Source organism: Pelodiscus sinensis, chromosome 18 (genome assembly GCF_049634645.1).
Source record: "Pelodiscus sinensis isolate JC-2024 chromosome 18, ASM4963464v1, whole genome shotgun sequence".
In the NCBI taxonomy this organism is placed as follows: Eukaryota; Metazoa; Chordata; order Testudines; family Trionychidae; genus Pelodiscus; species Pelodiscus sinensis.
The window spans coordinates 35,325,703-35,351,050 of NC_134728.1; the positions used below are offsets into that span (position 1 = coordinate 35,325,703).

Below are 25,348 nucleotides of genomic sequence, written 5' to 3' on the forward strand. Positions count from 1 at the left end.
TCTGAGACTTCTCCACCACCATCCACACTGGGTTTCCCTAAACCCAAGTCAGTGGAGTCACTGTTAACAGACAAATTCTGTCTGTCAGGCACTGCAACAAGTGCCTCACACACCAAGCTGCTGCCTTTTACAGGCAGAGCTTTCTCCTGAATGCCTTCTCCAAGCCAGGCATCACCTCCCTCAGTCACAGCAAACTGCTTGCTACAAGCACTGCCAGGACTCTCCTCTCTATGAGCTTCCTTAAGCAGCAGTTCACCCTTCCCTGGCTCTGCAGCAGCCTTGCCCTGCTGACCCACAACCAACTCCTCCTGCAATTCCCTAACTCCCTGAGTTATCTCCAGCCCCTCTGGTGGATTCACAAACCATCCCCTCTCAGGGACACAGACAGACCCACAAGAGACAGGGTCAGAGGCATCTTCACTCCCTGTGCAACTCTCTAGATGGCTGTAAACGTCCACACCATCATTAGGCACCAGAGTTAACACACCCTCATTCTCTCCTTGTGCCCGGGCTAAGGGGTCTCCCTGCTCCCACAGAGTCGCTTCCCCCTCTGCCAGCAACACAGCAGCATCAGGAACAATATCAGGGTCACCACTGTCTGGTCTCTGGGGTTCTGGTAAAACACTGACTGACTCTATCTGAGTCACCTCATCCCTCTCCCCAGCAGACACAAACCTTGGGCCACCCCCTTCCTGGGCCTTAGCCATATCCAGACCCAACTCTGGGACAACAACACTGCTCTCAGCCTTCACAGGCTGTGGGGCACCTTCCTCAGACAAAGGAAGAAACTCTTCCCCACACACAGCCAGACAACCAGAGACAGCTTCTCCCTTGTCCCAACACCCCTGGCTAATCTCAGGCATACAGCTAGCCACTGAGACAGCTTCCTTCACTGCCCCACTGCTACTTCCACCAGCCAAATTGCCAGCTTGCACACACTGTGCTTCACACAACTCAATTTCAGCTTGTGCAGGTTCAATTCCACAAACCTCACCAGCCACCAACTCCTCAACTAAAACTTCACTCTGGCCAGCCCCTCCAGACTGCCCCAGAGAAACATTTCCCTGACTTCTGGGCTCTTCCTGCCCCGGTTCTGATTCCAGCCTCACCTCTGAGGCATCAGATGGGCCCTCACCCACAGGCTCACTGCCCCCCTGAACAGACACACAGCTATCTGCCACAGGTACACATTTAGAGACACTTTCCCCTTGGTTACAGGGAGACTGACCAGCTCCAGGAAACTTTTCATACCCACATGCACCCCCTTCCCAAACCTCCCTGCTAGCTACAGGTAACACAAAAGGTTTGCATTTACACATGCTTTGGGGTTGGGTCATCACATCAGCTGGGTAAAATACGTCTGCCATACCATAAGCACATCGCATACCCACAGAGTTATACATTGAACCTTCAGGAGGATACAGTCTCTCTTGTTCTTTTAGTCTCTTAAGCTGGAGGTCAAGTCTAGCATTTTCCTCCCTGGCTAGGGCCATCTTCTTTGCATGCTCTGCCCTTCTCTCTGCATACTCTGCCATTCTCTCTGCATGTTCTGCTTTTCTCATCTCAAGTTCCCGATCCATCTCCTGCTTTCTCTTAGCAATTTCTTCATCTGCCTTCCGCCTTCTTTCAGCAGCCTCCTTGACTTGCTTCTGCTCCTTTTCATCCACATCTCTGGTTAATAACAGCACTACCAGATCTAGTTTAGAGGCCCTTTTCCTAAAGGCAATGCCTCTCCCCAAGCACAAATCCTTCAGAGCACTTTTGCTCAGACTCTCATATAATTCCGGGTTCATCGCAGCGGCTCTTTAATCAACCAAACTCTCAGCACCAAAAATCAAATTTAGACAGCGTGGGGTCCTGATCCCAAAGCTCAATTGACCAAGATCTGTGGATCCTGCCAACTACGCAACTGTGACGGACCGGGCCGTGTCTGGGCACAGCTAAGGGCGTCCGCTCAGGGCGAATTGCTCAAATCCGGGGCTACTTACAGCCCCCGACTGGCGACCTCTCCAAACAGGCCACAAACCAGTCCCACAGAGCACTTCAGCAACCTGCCTGAAGCCTCCCGAGCAAAACCCCTCCGACACCCCAGCAATATCCGTTCCCCAGATGGCCCCGGGCCTATACACAGGTGGGGGGTCCTAGCACCCAATCCCACCTACCCCGAACAAGTTCTGTCCGGTTCCAAGAAACCAGCCACAGATCCCTGGTCAATTTACCCTCCGGACCTTACCCACAAATCACGCTGGGCCAATCCTTTAGAATCTATATCTAAAGGTTTATTATCACAAGAAAGAAAAGCCTGAGAGTAAGGTTATTAAAGTACAGTACGTTACATGCACCGAATCTCCCAGTCCTCGATGCAGGCTCTAGCAGAGATGTTGCAGCTGCTGGTTTAAAAGTTCTTATTGCACATCCTAAGGTCAGGATGGGTTCACAGGTCTTCCTGGCTCTTCAATCCCTGCAGTGCTGCCTCTGGGATGAAGTGCTGAGCTGAGAACCAAATGGCCTCGACCACATGGCCTCTTTATACCTCCTTCCTGGCCTCTTCTTGTATGCAGCAAGTCACCTGGTCAGAGGCCAATCTCTATGTTTCCTGCTGGCTGCCCTCAGGTGACAAATCCCATTCTTTGGGTGTGTCCATAGCCTATTGAGAGCCATTGTTTCACAGGGCTTTGCTACTCAGCCTGTCCATAGCCATGCTTAAGCACATTCACAGAAATATTCAGCTTCCACACAGATTACAGATTCCTACCCACACACACAGACATTATATACTCACATAAATAGTGTACATAAGATTAACAAACAATAAGCTCCCATTCAATACCCCACATGGCTCCCCCCATACCAATTTCTGGGGCCAACACCCCCACCTAGGGGTGCAGCAGCGATCTGGCTGTTTCCCTTCAATTCAGCAACGTGACATAGGGGAAAGTGGGAAAAGAGCTCACCTCACTTTGCTGAGCCTAGGACAATGACCAGTGAAGGATGGCTCCCCTCTCCCTGCACAGTAGGGCTATGTCTACACTACAGGGGTTTTGCGCAAAAACCCACTGAGCGTCCACACCTCAAGCGCATTTTTACGCAAGAAAATGTACAGTAGAATGGCAGAACAGAGGGCTTTTTGCGGTGTAAGGTATTCCTCTTTCTACGAGGAATAATGCCTTTTTGTGTAAGAGTTTTTGCGCAAAAAGGTGTGTGTGGACACTCCACGGGGGTTTCTTGCGCAAAAAGAGCCTATCGGAAAAAGCACAGGTGCTCTGATGGCCGTTCTGTTAGGGGCCATCAGAGCTTTCTTGCGCAAGAGAATCCATGCAGTGTGGACACTCTCTTGTGCAAAAGCACATCGCTATTGCAATGTGCTTTGAGGTGTGGACGCACTTTTGCACAAGAAGTTTTTGTGGAAGATCTCTTCCGAAAAAAGCTTCTTGTGCAAAAACCCTGAAGTGTAGACAAAGGCTTGAAGTGGAGTACCAATAATATCTTAGATTCTCTACCCCAGCCAACATTAGAGCCACCTGGGGGCTGCTCTAACTTGTCCAGCAGGAGCAATCTCCCTCTCCACTGCCTGGCTCCACCTCCTGTCTAGTTCAAAAAAGAACTAGATGGATTCCTGGAGGTTAGGTCCATCAATGTCTATTCGCCAGGCTGGGCAGGGAGGGTGTCCCTAGCCTCTGTTTGTCAGAAGCTGGGAATGGGCGAAAGGAAGGGATCACGTGATGATTCCCTGTTCGGTTCACTCCCTTTGGGGCATCTGGCATTGGCCACTGTCGGCAGACAGGACACTGGGCAAGATGGACTTTTGGTCTGACCCAGTGTGGCTGCTCTTAGGTTCTTATGTCCCAGGGCTGTGAGGAGAGACAGGTAGGGTATGTCTACACTGCCACCCTAGTTCGAACTAGGGTGGCTAATGTAGGCATTCGAAGTTGCAAATGAAGCCCGGGATTTAAATATCCCAGGCTTCATTTGCATCTTGCCGGGCACCATCATTTTTAAATCCCCCTTAGTGCGGACTCTGTGCCCGCGTCTATACGTGGCACAGAGTAGGTAGTTTGAATTAGGCTCTCTAATTCGAACTACCGGTACACCTCATTCCACGAGGAGTAACGGTAGTTCGAATTAGAAAGCCTAATTCGAACTACCTACTCTGTGCCGCATGTAGCCGCGGGCACGGAGTCCGCTCTAAAGGGGATTTAAAAATGGCGGCGCCCGGCAAGATGCAAATGAAGCCTGGGATATTTAAATCCCGGGCTTCATTTGCAACTTCGAATGCCTACATTAGCCACCCTAGTTCGAACTAGGGTGGCAGTGTAGACATACCCATAGGGACTAGCTCTGCTGGCTCTATGCAATGGGGGATTTGCCACATTTGTCACACACAGAGGGAGGTTCCCCTCTTGCACAGACGTCAGGATCCTGACCTAGACTAAAAGGCCCCATCCTGGAAACACAAGTTACTCAGAGGTGCAACATCGGCAGGCCAGGCCCAAAGGCAGCAGGAATAATTGTGCCATAAAACAAAAAGCTGGCGGGTGGTAGGGCAGATAAGCCTGGATTGTTTGAGTTACTCTCCTAGTCTTAAGGCTGTAGGTTTCACACAGGGAGGAGTGACACACAAAGCCCTCCCTTACACACACGCACACACAGTGAACGGTGACACCCACACCTCTCTGCTCAGCTCTCTCACACAGGGGGAGGCGTTCCCAACCCTCCCTGCCTGGCACCCTGCCCCCTTTGTGCCTGGCTGGGCCCCCAGGACAGACCTGGCCTCTCCTGGTGCCATGTCTTCCAGAGGCGGGAACATGCCCTTCCCCCCAGACTCCTATCACACCAGAACATGGCCAGTAGCAGCCTTTTGGCCCTGGGAGGGAGGGGAGGGATGGACACTACTTTCAGCTGCGGGGTAGGAGGGTGGACAAAGGGATGATGTTGCCTGTCTCTCTGCAGAGCTCATCTCTTCTCCCCCCCTTCATCCCTCATGGCTGGAAGCAACTGGTCTCTTCCTGCCAACACAGCGTCAAACGGCTGCTAACCCCTCCAGGCTGCTGCTGGCCACCGACACAACCCGGCCACCTCCTGTCCCCCAGCTACAGCACAGGCAGAAAGGGATCACTGTCTAAGGGTGCCTTGTGCACCAGTAATGGCTCTCGTTAATACATTTAGGAGAGGGGTAACTAGTGGTGTTCCCCAAGGGTCAGTCCTAGGACCAATCCTATTCAACTTATTCATAAACCATCTAGAGAAAGGGGAAAGCAGTGAGGTGGCAAAGTCTGCAGATGATACTAAACTGTTCAAGATAGTCAAGACCAAAGTAGACTGTGACGAACTTCGAAAAAGATCTCACCAAACTGAATGATTGGGCAGCAAAATGGCAAATGAAATTAAATGTTTTATAAGTAATGCACATTGGAAAAAATAACCTCAACTATACATACAATATCATGGGGGCTAATTTAGCTACAACTAATCAGGATAGAGATCTTGGAGTTATCATGGATAGTTGTCTGAAAACGCAGTGTGCAGCGGCAGTCAAAAAAGCAAACAGGATGCTACGAATTATTTAAAAAGGGATAGAAAATAAGACGAAGAATATCTTACTGCCCCTATATAAAACTAGAGTATGCCTACATCTTGAATACTGTGTACAGATGCGGTCTCTTCACCTCAAAAAAGATATTTTGCCATTAGGAAAGGTTCAGAAAAGGGCAACCAAAATGATTAGGGATTTGAAACAGCTCCCATATGAGGAGAGGCTAAAGAGACTGGGACTTTTCAGTTAGAAAAGAGGAGACTGAGGGGGGATGTGATAGAGGTCTATAAAATCATGAGGGGTGTGGAAAGGGTGAATAAAGAAAAGTAATTTACTTGTTCCCATAATGTAAGAACTAGAGGACACCAAATGAAATTAATGGGTAGCAGGTTTAAAATTAATAAAAGAAAGTTCTTCTTCACACAGCGCATAGTCAACCTGTGGAACTCCTTGCCAGAGGAGGCTGTGAAGGCTAGGACTATAACAGAGTTTTAAAAAGAGCTAGATAAATTCATGGAGGTTAGGTCCATAAAAGGCTATTAGCCAGGGGTTAAGGAGTGGTGCCCTGGCCTCAGCTTGTCAAAGGCTGGAGAAGGATGGCAGGAGACAAATTTCTTGATCATTGTCTTTGGTCCACCCCCTCTGGGGTACCTGGCATTGGCCACTCTTGGCAGTCAGAATACTGGGCTGGATGGACCTTTGGCCTGAGCCAGTGTGGCCGTTCTTATGTTCTTATGTAAATGATACATGCACAGAAAGAGGCTATACCGATCCAGCAGAGTGTGCCATTGCAATGGACAGGTTACATCCGGCATTTTGTGTTTGAATTATGCATATTCAGGAGCCAATCTCACAAAGTGTGGGAGGGAGTCATCACAACGTGTAACCATCCACCACCTGGCACCTGCCCGCACACACCAACCTCCACAACTCGCAGCGCACAAGCAGTGCTGGCAGGAAACTGATCGTGGGCAGGGCCTGCTGCCTGAGAGCCAGGATGCAGCAGGGGCTGCGCTGACAAACCGCAGGGGGAGCAGACAGCCACATGTGCTGCATCTCTGCCCCTCACCAACCTTGTGGCTGCCAAACAAGGGTTCGCCCAGCAGCAGGACCCCCCAGCACTGGTGAGGCCACATCTGGAGTATTGAGTCCAGTTCTGCCCCCCCCCCCCCCCAGAAGAGATGTGGACGCATTGCAGAGGGTCCAGCGGAGGGTAACCAAAATGAAGAGGGGGCTGGAGCACAAGACCTGCATAGCGAGGATGAGGGATTGGGGCTTGTTCAGTCTGCAGCAGAGAAGAGTGAGGGGGGATTTGACAGCAGCCTTCAACTGCCTGCAGGGGGGTTGCAAAAAGGCTGGCGAGAGGCTGTTCACAGTGGGGGCAGATGGCAGAACAAGGAGCAATGGGCTCAAGTGGCAGTGGGGGAGGTCCAGGTTGGATATTAGAAAAACTATTTCCCTAGGCAGGTGAGGAAGCACTGGGATGGGTTCCCTGGGTGGTGGGGAGGTGGAATTTCCACCCCTAGAAGTTTTGAAGTCCCAACTTGACAAAGCCCCGGATAGGATGATTGAGTTGGGTTGGTCCTGCGTTGGGCAGGGGGCTGGACTCGACTCCTGAGGTCTCTTGCAGCCCTAGGATTGTGTGTTCTATGAATGAGAGAAGACAGACAATACAGGACAATTTGCCCATTTTAAAGAAAAAGGACACCTGCAGGAGGGTTTAATTATGGGTCTGTCCCTTTGAAAACAGGATGTCTGCTCCCCCGATACAGTGAGAGAAACTGTACCTTCATTTCCAAGGGACCAGAAATTAATCAACAGGACTGGTGAATTTCACTACAAATTAGAACCAGGAAAGAGATACTAAACTATGCTTTAGTCTGTGACTATAAGGAGTTTGCATCTTGAGAAGAGAGAACTTTTTGTGTGATCTGAGGCTGGCATTTTTCTTTCTCTAATGCATTTGGATTTGGGGATAGGAGTGATGGATTTCTGGTTGGGGGTGGAGAGAGATCTGATGCATTCAAGGTGCTGGCCGTGTTTCTTTGCCATTGCATCGCTACATTAAGTTTGATTCTTTCTTTAATTGGACGGTAGTGCCAGATTGCTCTGTCAACTTTTCTCTGTAAGAAGTTGTAAAGCAAATCCTGCTGCACAAGCAAGAATCTGAGGCTTTTCAAGATAGGATAAATAGAGCCGCTTTCTTTTCAGGTAGGAACAGAGCTTGTCAACTATACTCTTACCCCACTATTAAGCATTCCTTTCTCTGTCCGCATCCTGCTTTGATAACTCTATGTCCTTCCTTCCATATCCCTTGGTAAGATTACAGCTTGTAGAGTATGTTGTGCTCTCTGAATGTTATAAGTGACTGTGTATTTGTTTTACTTTTTACATTTGCAATTGGAAAGGAAAATAAAATAAGTTGGAAATGGTTGTCTAATTGTCTAACTATTTAATTGAAAATAGTTAGTCCTGATATGTGAGATATATAGGAGACTAGTTTAAGTAGCATAGTGAAAGGAACAGTACAGATAATAGCAAGATAAGCTTTGCTAACTAATAATTTGAGCTGTCATTGCTGAGATTATGTATAATTAATAATGGTTTAAAAGTAGCATTTGTTTTGTTGCAGATTGCTATGGTTTTTAGAAATGAAAAGACACGGACAAAAATGTATTAGACTAATATGGCAAGTAAAATGTCTTTATATATTCAAGAAATCATGCCACTACATTTGGCTTCAAGCTGAAAAAATTTAAGAGGGATTTTTAAAATATCAATGACCATCATTTTCTATGAAGAAGAATTATTTTTGTTTCTTTACAATTTGGTGAAAGAAATTCTATTTTTACAATACAGTAGTGGTTTTAGAGTATAAGATCAGTAGAAATATATCTTGTTTGTGCATACACACAAAAGCGTTTGAGCATTTGGAACATAGTTAATTTCTTTCTTTGTAAGGAATATCTTTACTGGACATTGTTTTTGAAAATAATACACCATGCTTTTATGTTTAAGTGTCTATACAAGAAATTAGAACACAACACAATTCACAGACATGTTAAAATACCTCTTTTACTATTAAAATGATAGGAACATATATAGAACTGCAGTGGATTGAAATGGGAGTAAAAAGAATACAGGATCATTACTAAGCCTCGGCATGTTTTAACTTTAATTGAAATGCTTGCTCCTTTTCATTGTCTTTTTAATCTATTTGCATTTTTAAAAGATAATCTCTTTTACACTTTTTTTCTTTAGCTTGATTAGTGCATGTGGAGCGGGGGAGTATTGTGTGTTTGGTTTTTAATTAACCAAACACATGCAGAGCTTTTTTCTGCATTAAAAAAGCACCTGCGGGAATATTTTTAATTAAACAAATTGGATGAAAAAAATTAGCCTTGATTGTGATTCTTTTTAGAAGTTGTTTAAGCATTTCACAATAACGACCTTAATCACAGATAGGTTTGCCAACACTGTATTTCAAAAATAAGAGGCTGTTTTCTTAGTACCCCTCTGCTTGAGGTTATTATTGATGATGATAATAGTAAATAAGAATAAGCCGTATTCACCTGCATTTCCCAGGAGCATTTCTTGCTGCCTTTTGCAACACTCAGCAACCCGATCAATTGTACAGAGACAAGGCAACAAGGGACGTCCCTTGTCACACGGGACTGTTGGTAACTCTGGTCATAGCAGTGTTGTGACAGCTTGTGAGAAAAAGCTGGAAAAGTGTTTTGAAAATAAAGCGCAATGTATACTGTTTGCATATACAATTATTAATATTGCTATCAATATTTCTTCATTGTTCAAAGAAGCAGAAACTTTTCCCATATGGAAAGTGGGCCCCAAAGGCCTGTTTTTTTAATATGTGTAGACATGAATGAAAATAAAAATCATCTTAGTCATGGAATAAACACGCCTAATAACACGACTAACAAATATGAAAGTGAAATTTAGGTATAGGAACAAACCACACACTTCTTTAAAGTTGCCTCTAGCATAAAATAGAGGAGAAAATGGGATCATAGACGCATTTTAAAAAATTCTAACCTGTCCTTAAATGAACACTGGATTGTTGCTTTGATACACATTCCTGATAATATTTTATGAAGGACTAATAAATGTAAGGTCACGTATTTTATGAAAAATAATTAGCGTCTTAGAAGTGAGACTTCCTTAAAGCACTCGGCTAATAACCATTTACCGTGCAATGGAGAGACACCGGCCAAGTTTAGATGATAAAAGAGCAGATTAGCAAAGTTCTATTTCTGTATATCCATATCGCGGGGTGCAAAGATAATCTGCATAATGGGGAACTGAGAGCCACTGAACCAGACTGTAAGTCCTGTACATAATGAAACCACTTCAAGTCGGAAAGTGCAGACGCACCCCCAACACTGCTATTTCCAGCACTATCTCCATCTCCACAGGACTCTCGTGAGTGGCTTGTAGGGAGACTTGCTTTCATTTTCCAGGATGCAGACATGTGCTCGCACACCCTATACAGAGAGAAGCACAAGTAAAATAACACATTGATGACTGCACTGGTTTCACACTGTGAAAATATATCTCAGAGCTACATGTCTTTTAAGTGTAAAACTGATAAAAATATGGGCCACGTTACAAGTTGCTTCCTAATCAATGCCTAAATGTCTAATCCATGCCCGGCATCGCTTGATTATATTCATGTTGAGTTATATAGAGTCTTGTATTAAGGGTAATTTGTGATTCAAGACAGTGCTCCAGAACATTATTCTAAAAACCAATTTGATATTTTTTTACCTATTAAGCAAAGCCTGAGAATACATGCTGGGTATATGAAACCACTTAAAGACTTCAGACTGACTTAAACAAATGATTAGAAGGCATTTATATTCGGATTTATGTTTACATCAAACTTTATATGTTTTTTTTACTCTGTTTTACATGCTGACAAAGATTGCCTGACAGTAAATAAGAATTCTTCAGAATTAAGGAAAGGCTTGAGCTAGTGAAATGGAGCTCTAACAACAGCTATCGTTTCAAAAGCCTTTAATCATAAAAATTAACCTAATTAAAAACATAACTAAATATTTCAAACAGACTTTAAAATGCACTTTTTGGGGGCTTTCCCAACTCAGATACAATCTATTAAGAGATCTGTTCATATATCTTTGGGTGAATATTTTTTTCTTTTCTTTCCTTCATATTTCACATAAGAGCTTTGACTAATTGTATTTTACAAACGTAAAATAAACTTCAGACATGATTGCATAATATTTAATCCACTGAACAAGATATCATTTCTGTTCCTACTTTATGATACTCCAGACCAGGGCAGTTTCATATTTCACTATTCTTCATGGTAAGGACACAGAATCCATAATTACTTCAATGAACTACACATTTTTGTTCTTTGGTGTAAAAGTTGAAAAATTGCGTGCATTTCTCAAATACATTTTTGCCAGTTCTATAATTCTTAAATGTGAGCATTATAATATATGTTCTTATATAGTTTTCATTCTTATTTCCCTTTGACATTTTGTGTGGCATTAATGCTAGCAGTTGCATTTTGATATACTCACTCCAAATGTTGTATCATTTTCGGGATTTAATTTTGTATTGAAAATGTAGGGATAGCACCCTACGAAAACAATTCCAAACTCTAAATTGAGTGAAATGTTGACACTCTTTTTTCCTTATGCTCAGATGAGAATTGCTTATACCAATTTAGAACTTAACACATGTTATATCATGCAACTTGGAAAGAGCATTTCAGCATAGACTGGAATAACTTTGCATAAGAATAACAAACTCTGGATATGAAATGAAAAATTTGGGCTTAGTGTACTCTGAATAATAACACAACAGAGAACTGACTATGAAGACACTAAACAATGTTAACAGTGCCCCTTCTATATTTCAAACGTTTTAAAACAACTTTATCTTTCCTTTGGGGCTGTTTCTGCTTATAGGATGAAAAGGATCCAATACTTTGAAACTGTTCGTAACTTAGAGCTTCTGAGATGTAGGTTGTTTCTTTTACGCTAATACACAAAACTATTTTAGCTTTGATGTGTAACAATTACATAAATCTCAGTTCAAGTGAGATTCATCTAAGCAGATAGCTTGAACACATATCTAATTCAAAGAGATCCTTTTATCAGACAAAAGTTATGAACCTTATCTGAGTGTGCCTGGTAATTCATGGCATTAATCTCTGGTATAACTTTAAAAACAACAAATGGCCCTGCCGCACCTGAGAAACTAACATATAACCACCATTGATTTGTACTTCATACTCTGCCTCTTATAGGTACGCTAGTGTTTTTAGAAACAGAATCTCTTGTGAAATCCCTTTCTCTGGAAGAGTCTGATGCCCTATATCAGCAGTGCTCCAACTTTCTGGGCTCTGGAGCCCTTTACATACGTAAAAATGTATGCGGAGCCCCAGTGGTCCACTGATTGTATGTGTTGTGCCTATCGACGTTTCCAGTTTGTCAACCTCGTGGAGCCCCTGGAGATGTCTCGTGGAGCCCTGGGGCTCCGTGGAGCACAGTTTGAGAGACACTGCCCTAAATAACTTGAAATTCGCTGCTGTTGTTGCTATGTCGATCAAGGATATTAGAGAGACAAGATGGGTGAGAAAGTATTATCTATTGGCCCAACTTCTGTTTGTGAGCAAGGCAAATTTCATCACAGCTTATTGAAAGCTGCCGGCGTCCTCTGGGCACAAGATCCATCCTTAAGGAATATTCCAAAAGGTGGCAGTGAAAAGGAAGAGGTTAATATCAAATTTCACTGAGTCGTCCTCAGGCATATCAATTCAATCCCATGAGTAAAATGGGTGAAATATTTACCCTCTCCACCTCACAGGGTGTTGTGAGGCTTAATTCATGAATGATGGATGAAATACAAGTATATTGGTCCTGATCCTGTAACAGGCTCCTTTCAGGTGAAGCCCCACTGAAGACGGTTTTGCATTGTTGCAGAGATGTGTCTGCACAGATCTAGGTGCAGGAGTTAGCCTCGAAATCAAAATGACATTAACACAGTTTCTGACCCTGAAAAGCCTTCTACACATGCTTAGTGTTGTGCACTCCGAATAGTCCAACCAAGCAACGTGCATAAATATTTGCAGCATCTGGGTTTTAAACTGTTAAGTTACACATTGCATTGAGATCAGTCCACACTCAGATCAGAAATCAGACCCTCTCTGACAAATGTCATTGCAACTAACAGAATTGTAGCCATCTACAGACAAGGATTTTATGGAGATGAGCTGGGTTACAAAATGTTGCTTAGTGTAGCAATATCATCTACAACAGGGGTGGGGAATATAAGGCCTGGGGGCCGGATGAGGCTCCTGGCTTGCCTGGATCTGACCCTGGAGGTTCAGGGCTCCCCCCAGAATTGGAGAGCCCATACTGGTCCACTCTCCACTGCCCCCCCCCCAAGCTCTGGCGCACAAGTGGGATATGGGGAGTGTCTTTCTCTTCAAGTTTATTTTTCTGATTTTTCTGGGGGTTATAGGCTAACCCAACCCAAAAAAAGGTTCTCTGCCCCGATCTATAACATTAGCGCACTTCACAAAACAAATTCTTGCTGGACCCAGTTTGGGAAACCATGCTAGAATTCTGTTAAGTGCAAACCCAGATTAATCTCAGTTGAAGTCAGCATGACACTGATCACAATGAGGAGAGGACTTGTTTGGTGGCTGCAAACTGTATCATATGAAAAATGTGTGTTTTGTAAAAATGAAAGTGTTGAGAGAAAGGAAGGGGAATCCTGATACGTCTTGCACTGAAAGCAAGTGATCTGAACCAGAAAGATGCACCAGCTTGGGAAACAGGATGAAAATTCCACTCATGTGTTCCTCTTTTTAATAGAAAAATGTGTCTTTCCCCAGTGATGAGAGTTTCAACTTTATAGATACAGTCTGTGTTGCTGGGGATAAACAGGAAAAGTTTTGCACGTCAACAGAAACTAATTCTGAACCTTTTGATTCATTTTCCACTTCTGACTCCGAACAATAATTATAGAAACATGTTACATGTGAATATTTGTGTCATGAATGTGTACACTGTTTTGAATGTTTGCTTCTTTAAAATCTGGATGCTTGGAACATGAGTTTATTGTTGGAAAGATGAAGGCTTTGCAAATAATGGGATTAGGATGAGCAACCATGGACCTGTAATGTTTAATTTATGGAGATTGCCTATCTTCTAGAACTGGAAGTGACCTTGAAAGGTCATCAAGTCCAGTCCCCTGCCTTCATAGCAGGACCAAGTACCATCCCTGACAAATGTTTGTCCCAAATGGCCTCTGCAAGGATTGAACTCACAACCCTAGGTTTAGCAAGCCAATGCTTAAACCACTGAACTATCCCTATTGTTAGTGGGGCAAGAGATGTGATACTCATGCTGATCATAAAGTCTGCTAGAGTCTGGCAAAACATTGCCAAGTAAACATTTTTTTTTTATTCATGTAAATGAAAAAATGTTTCATGGAAAAGATACTTTTTTCAGCAAAAAGTACATGTAACCAAGCTCCAACCAAGAACAGGCTAACCCAGATATTTATCAGGGAAAATCCCTTCCATCACAGGTGCACCTGTTCCAAATCCTCTGGTGTGAAAGCTCTCTCCAGTGAATATAGGAAAGTTAGTTAATGCCTGTTATGCCCTCTGACATGTAAGGCAGCAATGAAGGTTCTCCATTTTTGTTCGTTTTTGGCCATTTTCTCCAGTGTGTCCCAGTTGTAGTTCATTCTCTTCATATCTGCCTCAACAGTACTCCGCCATGTTGTCTTGGGCCTCCCACGTTTCCATCATCCTTCAGGCATCCAGTGAAGGGAAATATTTATTCAGGGTGTGTCTACACCACAAAGTAATTTCAGAATAATGGCCGTTATTCCGAAATAAACTATGTGAGCGTCTACAAAGCAATTCCATTATTTCAACATAATTTCAAAATAACGGCCGGCTTATTCCAACTTCTGTAAACCTCGTTGTACGAAGAATAACGCCTGGGCAGATTTCTTTAAGCTTTACTAATCATATGTAGGAATGAAGGGCTTCATCTAAAGTCCTTTCAAGTTACTGGAAAGATTCCAGTTGACTCCACTGGCCTTTGGATCAAGTTCTGAAGCCTTCCAAAATCCTCCTTACTTGCTTTAGTACCATCAACCCCACATGTTCACAAATCATGAGTCAGGCTGCCAAAAATCATGAGATTGGCTTACAAATTATAAGTGTTAGTTTAATGTTTTCTTTGCCTTTAATTTTTTTGAGTCTTTAGAGGTTATATTTTCAAACTTTATCTGCAACTAAGAGCGCTGTACCCTTATTTTTTGTTTTAATTAAAGCTGAGATACTCTGGTTATTTCCAGAGAAAAACCCCATAAGAACGGCTATACTGGGTCAGACCAAAGGTCCATCTAGCCCAGTATCCTGTCTTCTAACACTAGCCAATGCCAGATGCCTCAGAGGGAGGGAACACAACAGGTAATCATCAAGTGATCCCTCTCCTGTCACCCATTCCCAGCCTCTGACAAACAGAGACTAGAGACACCACTCTTACTCATCCTGGCTAATAAACATTGATGGACCTAATCTCCATGAATGTATCTAGTTCTTTTTTGAACCCTGTTAAAGTCCTGGTCTTCACAACATCCTCTGGCAAGGAGTTCCACAGGTTGACTGTGTGCTGCATGAAGAAAAACTTCCTTTTGTTTGTTTTAAGCCTGCTACCTATTAATTTCATTTGGTGACCCCTAGTTCTTATGTTATGGGAACAAGTAAATAACTTTTCCTTATTCATTTTTCCACACCACTCATGATTTTATAAATCTCTATCATACCCCCCTCAGTCACCTCTTTTCTAAGCTGAAAAGTTCCAGTCTTTTTAATCTCTCTTCATATGGGACCTGTTCCAAACCCCTAATCATTTTTGTTGCTCTTTTCTGAACCTTTTCCAATGCCAAAATATCTCTTTTTGAGATGAGGCGATCACATCTGTACACAGTATTCAGGATGTTGGTGTACCATGGTTTTATACAGAGGCAATAAAATATTCTCTGCCTTATTCTCTATCCCTTTTTTAATGATTCCTAGCGTTCTATGTGGTTGTTGTTGTTGTTGTTGGTTTTTTTACTGCCGCTGCACACTGAGTGGATATTTTCAGAGAACTATCCACAATGACTCCACGATCTTTCTCTTGAGTAGTTGTAGCTAAATTTGTCCTTGTCATATTGTTTCTATAGTTTGGGATTATATTTTCCAAAATGCGTGACTTTGCATTATCAACATTAAATTCCATTTGCCATTTTGTTGCCCAATCACTTAGTTTTGTGATATTGCAAGTCTGTATATTGCAAGAATCAGTAACACCTCTTCCTCCCCACTTCACAAGTTATTTCTCTGTCATGTGTTTACTTTTAAATTGGCGTTTCTGTGATCTGAGCATTTTGGAATTTCATCTGGGTGAAACTGATCCTCTAAAATGACTCAGATTCCAGAACTGTTACTTCAGAACTACTACTAAAGAAAATAACCAAGACTTCTGCCCTTCGACATTTTGTCAGAGTAAATAGGAGACAGACAATCGAGGAGGAGGGTGAAAGGTACCAAGAGAAAAAAGAGAATTGAAATTATTTCACTTTGCCCCTTTTGAACGTGAATATCTTTCATTTTCTTTAATGTTTACTAATTTTTCCAAAGAAAACGTGTGCATTTAATTGAACATTTGGGATCCATCAGTGGCCTATTTAGGATGTTTAGAGGCAAGAAAGTGGATTCTTTCTAATTGGATGTTTTCTTTTTTATTTTCTCGACATATAATTTAAACTAATGGCAAGCACATGTGTTAAAGGGTCACCTCTTCTAATAGGTGTGTTGCTAGGATCAAGTCTTTATTTATCTGTCTGTGTAATTTACTTGTTCTTTTTCTGAAAGATGGGCTCAAATCAGATTCCTACATTATTTTTCCCACTATAAATACCAAAAATCCTACATATCTCCTTTGGCTTTGCTGGAGAACGTGTGCAGTTTATGAAGGTACCTAATGGAAACATGAATTCTTTCTCAATGAATTGTGGGAGAACTTCCCTGACCTTTCTGAGCGTGAGGGGATAGGATGGGGAGCTACTGGAGGACTAGCGCCATTTGAGTGGTCCCATGTCCACACTATAGCAGTCATGATAGTAGTTGATGAGCTGTGCAAACTCACATTTTAATTTATACCGTCCCTCAGCTAATTCAACGTAATTCAACGTAAAGCTACTACCACCTTAGCTCAAGTTAAGGGCTTTTGTGTGTCGATGGAACTCAAGTTAGGGGCCACACGTGAGATACAATTCACATTAACTTTGTACTAGAGATGAGCAGCTCTTTCATAACTGAGGCCTTGTCTTCACTTACTGAGAGAACAATGCTACAGAGATTGATCTCCCGGGGATCAATTTAGTGGGTCTAGTAAGGGCGTGCTAAATCAACCACTGATCAGGCTCCTGTCAACTCTGATACTCCACCAGGTTGTGAGGAGTAAGGGAAGTCAGTGGGAGAGTTTCTCCCGTCCACCCTCCACAGTGAGGTTGCTTCGGTAAGTCGAACTAAGGTACGACAACTCCAGCTACGCTATTCACATAGCTGCAGTTGCGAAATTTAGTTCAAATTTGCCCCCTAATGTAGACCTGGCCTGAGATAAGGACAACATGCTTGGTCTTAGGAGAGGGAAATATTTTTAAACCCAGTTTTAACACACGGTTTCTGCAAACAGATTTATGCTGGCCATTCTGGATGAAGCATAGCTGTGCTCATAGTATGCCCATGAGGGGGACGTGGAACAATCGGGATTCCTGCTCATTTCCTGTTGTCAGCAGTGACCTTTGATGCCATTTCATTCCCCTACTTCACCGCTGGGTGACGTGATTTCAGTGCGTAGGATCTGGAAGCTTTTTGAAGTGGTCTGGAATCTTTTGAGATGAATGGCAGGAGCTAGTTATGTGTAGGATCTATTAGTTACTAAAAACGTTACCGATTTTACGCCAAACTAAATACAAGCGAAGACCAGATTTTTAACAGGTCTGGCTCCAGATTGGGTGCCTGCTTTGCAATGACCACAACTGATTTGGTAATTACATGCACAAATGGGTAAGTCTGATAATTTGCATCTACAATTAGCCAATTGCACGTGCAGTACTTGTTAATCTTCAATCTTGTTATTGACTGGGTGATGCGATGTACGACTGAGGAGGGGCATACCGGCATTAGATGGACGCTTTTCTCTACACTTGAAGATCTGGATTTTGCCGATGACTTGGCACTTCTCTCTCACACTCATCGGCATATGCAAGATAAAACAGATAAATTAAATAAGTATAGTTCACAAGTTGGCCTTAAGATAAACCAGAAGAAGTCAGAAGTCATGACTCTGAACACTACAATACAAACCCCCATCAAGATCAATAACAACGATCTTCCTTTTACTGATAGATTTGTATATTTGGGTAGTATCATCACCCCAGATGGTGGAAGTAAGCAAGACATTCAGAATAGACTGAGTAAAGCACGAAATGCCTTTATCGGTATGAATAACATCTGGAAATCCTCAAAGTACAGTGTGCGCACCAAGCTGAAACTATATAACAGCTGTGTTCTCCCAGTGCTTCTCTATGGAGCAGAATGTTGGCGCATGATACAACGAGACCTTACTAAATTGTCTACATTCCATACCAAGAATCTTAGAAGAATAATCAGGATATTTTGGCCAAATAAAATTTCCAACAAAGACCTACTCTCTCAGTGTAAACAAGAAGACATGGCCACTATAATTATGAAAAGATGCTGGCGATGGATAGGTCATGTGTTACGAAGAGAAGACGGATCTATTACGAAAATTGCACTCCACTGGAAACCAGATGGGAAGAGAAGGAGAGGAAGACCAAAAACAACCTGGCGCCGAACGGTAGAACAAGAATTAAAAGACCATCATCACACTTGGGGAACAATAGGCGCTTTGGCCTGCGACCGACAGAAGTGGAAGGACTTTGTTGCTGTCCTATGCGCCATTGACGTAACGGGCAGTAAGTAAGTAAGTATGTGCAGTACTGAGTATTGTACAGCTACAGTTATCTGTAAACTGACCTTGAATAGTCATAGAACCAAAGAGGTGCAGAACTCAGTTACACACAAACACTGGGTGATACCTAGATATCATCAGGAGCCCTTCAAAGTCCATTGCTACTGCTTCTTTGAACGTCAGCCAAAAAGGTTCACAAAAGAGCCATGAAAAGTGCTGTCCTAATTAGACATGTGTGAATAACCGATTTATTTGGTTTTCTGGCCATTCTGGGGAAAAAATCAAAAGAAAAATTGTTTGGGGTCAGCCTGAAAACATTTTCTGAAATGTTCAGCAAATCCAAAAAGCCCTCATTGTGGGGCAAGCTAAACATTTTGTTCAGCCCAAAATGAAAGATTTCTGTTCTTTTTTGAGGACTTTTAACGCTGCAAGAATGAAGTGAGAAGGGTATTTCCAAACAAACGCTCCACAGAACCCCACCCTATATTTTTCACTTCAAAAATTTCAAAACAAAACATTTCCATGTCTTCATAATTGAAATCAGCAAGTCCAGATAACTGGCTCCAATGAGTTTTTAAAAAACTGACCAAGGATCTCTCTGTACCAAGAAAGCTGATTTCCAGGAAATCCTGAGACACTGTGACAATTTTAGAAGAAAAGAAGAAATATCGCGCCAATATTCTGAGGGTAACTGGGATAACTGAGTTGTTACAGGCCTGTCAGCCTGGCTTCCATTCTGGGCAACATAATGAAATACCTGATACGGGACTTACTCAATAACAAGTCAAAGAGGGTGTCAAGTATCAGAGGGGTAGCCGTGTTAGTCTGAATCTGCAAAAGTGATGAGGAGTGGAATGTTTTCCACTACATGCATCTGACGAAGTGGGTCTTTGCCCACGAAAGCTTATGCTCCTACACTTCAGTTAGTCTATAAGGTGCCACAGGACTCAAGTCAAAGAGGGTAATACGATTATTATATAATTATGACCAATCTACATGGATTTATGGAAGACAGATATTGTCAAACTAAGTTGGCATCTTTTTTCATGAGATTACATATTTGGTTAATAAAAATAATAGTGTTAACGTAGTATACTTAGATTTCTGAGAGAGGTTTTAATTGGATCTGCACAATATTTTGATGAAGAAGCTAGAATAATACAAAATTAATATGATGCATATTAAATAAGTTAAAAACTGGATGGCTGGTATATCTCAAAATTTAATTGTAAAAGAGGAATGGGTGAGTTTCCAGGGAAGTAACAGAGAGATTTTCTTGGCCCTGTGCCAACATTTTTTTCAGTGCCCTAAAACAAAATATTAAAATCACTAGAATGTTTACCCAGTGTTGCTTGGGTCCTTAACTCAATTAACTTAACCTAAATAACTCTTCTGCTACCCTGTTGTTTATCTATTTGATGAATTTACTGGGAGCAATCATATCTCCCCTCAGTCTTCCTTTTTTTAGGTATGCCGGTCAAATTCGTTAGCTCTTCTCTTGTAGGGTAGGTTCTCCGTTCCTCTTATCCTCTTAGTAGACCTTCTCTGCAGCTGTTCCAATTTAAATTCATCTTTCTTAAACTATCAAGACCAGAACTGCACACCATTTTCCAGATGTGGTCACACCACTGCTTTGTATATTAGCAATAACATTTCCCAGTCTCTAAAGACAATACTTCACATGATAACTCCTCGGGCTGCATTAACTATAATGATAGAGATGCAGCCGTGTTAGTCTGGTCTAGCTGCTGCATAGTCCTGTCTTTTGTTTCAGCTAGGACTGCATTAGTCTTTTTCACAACCACATTAAATTGGTGGCTCACAGTCATCCTGTAATTAACCAACAGACCCAGGTTTTTCTTCTCTTCTGTCATTTCCAATTAACACATCCCGAACTTGTAGCAAAAAATTGTATTGTTAGTCCCTAAATGCATGGCCTTGCGCTTTGCACTGTTAAATTTAATCCCATTTCTATTACTCCAGTTTTCAAGGTCATCCATATATGTTTGTATGATATTCTGGTCCTCTTCCATATTAGCAACACCTCCCAACAGATTTTATTATCAGACCCCCTCTTTTTGTGCCAACATCATTAATAAAAATGTTAAATAAGACTGGTCCCAAGATCAATCCCAGAAGAACTCCACTAGAAAACTCCTTTTAGCTTGACACTTCACTTTTCAGAATTAAACACTGTGGTCTCCCCTTTAGCCCACCGTTCAATTCTTATATTATTGCCCATCACCTCCAATTTAACTAGGGTTGTCAGATATTTTCATAAAAAATCCTGAACATGGTGGGGGAAAAAATTGATTAAGCAAAAAAAAAGAACAGAAAAAAACCAGGGGACCCCAAAGATGTTGAGCAAAAAAAAAGTCGTTGTGCCTTTAAATCCACAAGCTCCACGCTCCCCCCACCAGATGCAACAGGAGAAGACTGTCCCTGCTGGCCTTCCGTCTGAGAAAACATTTAACGTTTTCATTGTACATGTCTGGTAACCACTGTCCAGATCTCTCTTTCATTGATTAGAAGCGCAGACCTAACTTTATTAGCTTTCCCTGAGTAAAAGTTTGGCAGGGGGGTTGTCCCCAGTTGGTTTCCTGGGTGCTGAACGCTTAGAACCAAGTCCTCCCCGAGTTGACACGGTTCATTGTTTACATCGCTCTGTGGGCAGGGAGGGTAACCCCAACTCTATGAATTGACTGGGGGAGACAGAGGATCTGGCTGGGGGATAGGGTGTTGGGGAGCCCCAGAGAGCAAGAAGAGGGTCGTCAGTGGCGTGATCAGCACACTGGGGACCAGTCCCAAGGAGACTTCTGAGATCATACCCCATCACACTCCTTATTAAAAACCAAGGCTCAGTATTCCTGTAGGAGTTGGGCCGTTCTTAGATCCTGTCAATCTTTGCCTGGTTTGCTCTCCATACATGGAATATTAGGACCCTTTGTGGCTGTTGGGCACCTACATCTCCAGGATTGGAACAAAACATAAAGGACCAAACGCTGAGTCGGCGTGATATTATTACTACAGTCCTGTGATGGCCTCACTTGCATAGATGTGTGGACAGAGCTGGCAACAGGTGACTTGTCTGAACACCACTAGTCATCCCCTACAGCTCCCACTTTAAACCCTTCCAATGAATCACTGACCATCTACAACAAGGGTGGGGAACCTCAGGCCTGGGAGCTGGATGCGGCCCCTGGCTAGTCTGGATCTGGCCCCTGAGGCTCAGGGCTCCCCCCAAGCATTGGGTAGCCCATGCTGGTGCTCCAACCCCTCCCCCCCCCCCCACACACACACCTCCCCACTCCCCCCTTGCCGAGCTGGAGCACACAAAACTACTAGCCTGGGCTCCCGTAGGCTCAGGTGTATGAGGGGACCGGGGGGGAGGGTCTTTTTCCTCAGTCGGGGCCACAGTGAGGGTTTTTTTTTGTTTTGTTTGGGGGAGGGGTTGGCTTCCAACTTGTTTGCAGCCCCCGATTGATTTTTCTGTGGGTCAGTGGCCTCCGACCCAAAAAAGGTTTCCCACCCCTGATCTACAATCTATCCTGGACAACGATCCCTCACTCTCACAGGTCTTGGGAGACAGGCCAGTCCTACAGACAACCCCTAACTTGAAGCAAATTCTTTCCAGCAGCCACACATCACACCTCAGACACACTCACCCAGGAACCTCCCCCTGCAATAAACTCTGTTGCCAACTCTGTCCACACATCTACACAAGCGACCCCATCGCAGGGCCTAACCACATCAGCCACCACTCCAGGGGCTCATACAAGTGCACATCCTCTAATGTGACATGTGCCATTAAATGCCAGCAATGCCCCTCTGCCTTGTAAACTGGACAGTCTCAGTGACAAAGGCTAAGAGGACCCGAGTCAGACATCAGAAATGGTAACCCGGGTAAACTTGTTGGGGAACATTTTAACATGCCTGGCAGGGAGAGGATTTAAAAGTAGCCATTCTACAAAGGAATTTCACAAGCCATTTACAGAGAGTGTGTGGAATTGACCTTCATATGAGAATTTGACATTATTTCCCTAGGCTTGAACAAAGACACTGATTGGATGTTGCATTATAAAGCCAGCCTTCTGTGCATTTCACATCTAATTTACATTAAAAGCTAAGTATGGGTGTGACGTAGTGGGGGTGCTGTCTGCTTTGTAACCGGGTGTTCCCATCTGGCTGTGCTGCGATGTGCGATTCCCAATGACTCCCTCCACGTGTGTATTAGTCCAGACACCTAAGTCCGAGACTGAGCAGTTAACACAGCTCTTCTCAGAGGGAGAGACAAGGAAGGTAGGCAGAGACGGCCACCTGGCTTGGGGGCAGGGCCTGGGAGCTGGGAGCTGGGTCAGTCTTGGCTGGGGGAAGCATGAGGAGAGCCGACTAAGTCCAGCCAGGGGGCTTCAGGGGCCTGTGAACCCCTTTATCCTGAGAGGAATAAGGCTGGCTGCCCTTTCTCCTGTGGTAACATCAACCCTAAGCTATGCTATGTCTTTGTGAACTGATAAACCTTCTACTCTGCTAGCTGCCTGAGAGTCACATCTGGCTGCGGATGGGGGTGCAGGATCGGGGCTCCCCGACATGCTGTCACAATGGGACACCTCCAGCCCACTTGATTAGCCTCATTAGCACCAATCCTACAATGGACAGGTAAATTTTTTTTATCTTCCCTTCTTTTTCTGTTATAAATTCTGGGTTCCTGTTATTGCCAGTCCACCTTCCAGCTCATCTGAAGAAATGGGTTTTGCCCACGAAAGCTCATGATACTACATATATTTGTGTTAATCTTTGAGAGTGCATCTACACTGCACCATTATTTCGAGATAACTAGCGTTATTTCAGAATAACAATGCAAGCATCTACACAGCTATTCCATTATTTCGAAATAATTTCTAAATACATTATTTCGGCTTATTCCAAAATCTGTAAACCTCATTCTACGAGGAATAACGTCTATTCTGAAATAGCTATTTTGAAATAAGCCGTGTGTAGATGCTCCACTTCTGCTATTTCAAAACAGCCCCTCGCCTGGGCTTTTCTAAGTTATCTTTCCCAGTGCCTCTTGGGGCTTTAAATCGAGATGGCATGTCTACATTAGGAAAGCCTGTTTCGGGCTAATTTTGAGGTTTCCCTGCAGTGTAGACATGCTATTTTGAAATAAGCTATTTCAGAATAACTATTCCGGAATAGCTTATTTCAAAATACACGTGCAGTATAGACATGCCCTGAAGTGCCACAGGACTACTCGTTGTTTCCAATGAGATATTTCGCAATCCTCTTGCATAGTTTCCTTGGAAAAGCTGCCTTGTTTCTTCCCCGTTGGTAGGAAACTTTGCTACACCAGTTGACAATTTCTTTTGCAGGCACCCAAGCAGCACAGACAAGGGGTGTCAGGATCTGTCTGTGGCCACATGCATGCAGGGGCTGTACCCTGGCATCCTCAGCTACCCTCAGGAATGAGATATCAGCTTTTATCACCCCTGCTTGTGGGAAATGGTGCCAGTGTTCAGGATAGTGTCCCGAGGTGATTGCAACGATTTCTCTCTGAAACCCCACCACTTTGCCCCATCTTGCCCCTTCTCTGCCAGATCAAACTCACCACAGTTAGGCCTCTCACCATGCTGTGTGCCTGCCAAGGGAAAGCACGCAAGTCATGTAACTAACACTCCTGAATCAATGTCGTGCCTGCACTCACAACCGTGCCTACATCTATGTTTTCTTTAGCATCTGCAGATGTGCCTTTGAGGGTCTCCTCCTGCACAGCCACCGTGCAGCTGTGTCTGAGAAGGGGGTGAAACAGCAGGAGTAAGGAAGCCATGTTTGGGGAGGTGTTACAATAATCTGATGTTGCTGATAGCAAGCCCATGGCTTGGAGAGAGGCTATCAATGAAAACTGAGAATGGGTCATGAGGAGAGGAAACAGGGACAGAAGCAGATCACTAAATAGAGCAAACAGACATGCGGAGGCGCCCGACTACAGTGCATGTGGAACACATCCATGAGCTCCTCCCCCAGCGGCCCACACAGAACTGCCACTCTGCCCCTATGGACTGTTTCACAATGATAGCAAGACATACACCCAGCAGGGAAACCCCCATTTTACAACGTGCTCTTCATCATCGTGTCCCTTGCAGAACACAGAAATGTTTGTAGAGCCATTTAAGAAAAGAAAATGAATCTTGATTTGTGTCCTAGGTGGTGAAATTCATACACAGACAGTGATAATCTGTGTATGTACAGAGTAAAACGAACGTGCATGCAGCCATCATGACAAGGGTCATATTAGCATGCTCAAAAGCAATGGTGCATTACAGAAAACCACATTACGGATATTCATTGTCAAAATGCTTTTCAAAGGCTTGCTGATTCAAATACCCCTCCACTGAGTCCTTCTTCCAGTCCTACTATTAGTCACTCAAAAGCAGTCACCAATTGATCCACCTTGGCTCCACCCCTGCAAAAGCTTTTTCCCCTTAATTTAACAAATGTTATGCAGAGCACAGCAGGCTGCTATGACCATGAGAATACTTTTCTCATTAAAGGTCTAATCTGCCTGTCAAGGCTGTTTCCACTTTGATTTGGAAGAAGGGAAAACAAGTCTATTTCTACCAGAACAGGCAGAATTTGACTGCCAAGCCCCCAGAAACAAAACAAAAAAAACCCAAACACAAATGAATTCTGACTTTCTTGCTCAGAGGTATTAGATGGTACGAAGAAGCATTATGAGGGAAAATGTAGATGTTTGCTA

General features: G+C 43.5%; 1 protein-coding gene across 1 annotated transcript in view; it reads left to right on the forward strand.

Annotated features, from left to right (window-relative positions):
• Window positions 1–7,166: 7,166 nt before the first annotated feature.
• The window catches only part of ASIP (agouti signaling protein), a 127,761-nt gene continuing 109,579 nt past the window's right edge, over window positions 7,167–25,348 (forward strand). The window contains exon 1 of the mRNA XM_075901530.1: window positions 7,167–7,744. The gene's annotated coding sequence lies outside the window, so the exon portion shown is untranslated. The remainder of the gene's footprint in view (window positions 7,745–25,348) is intronic.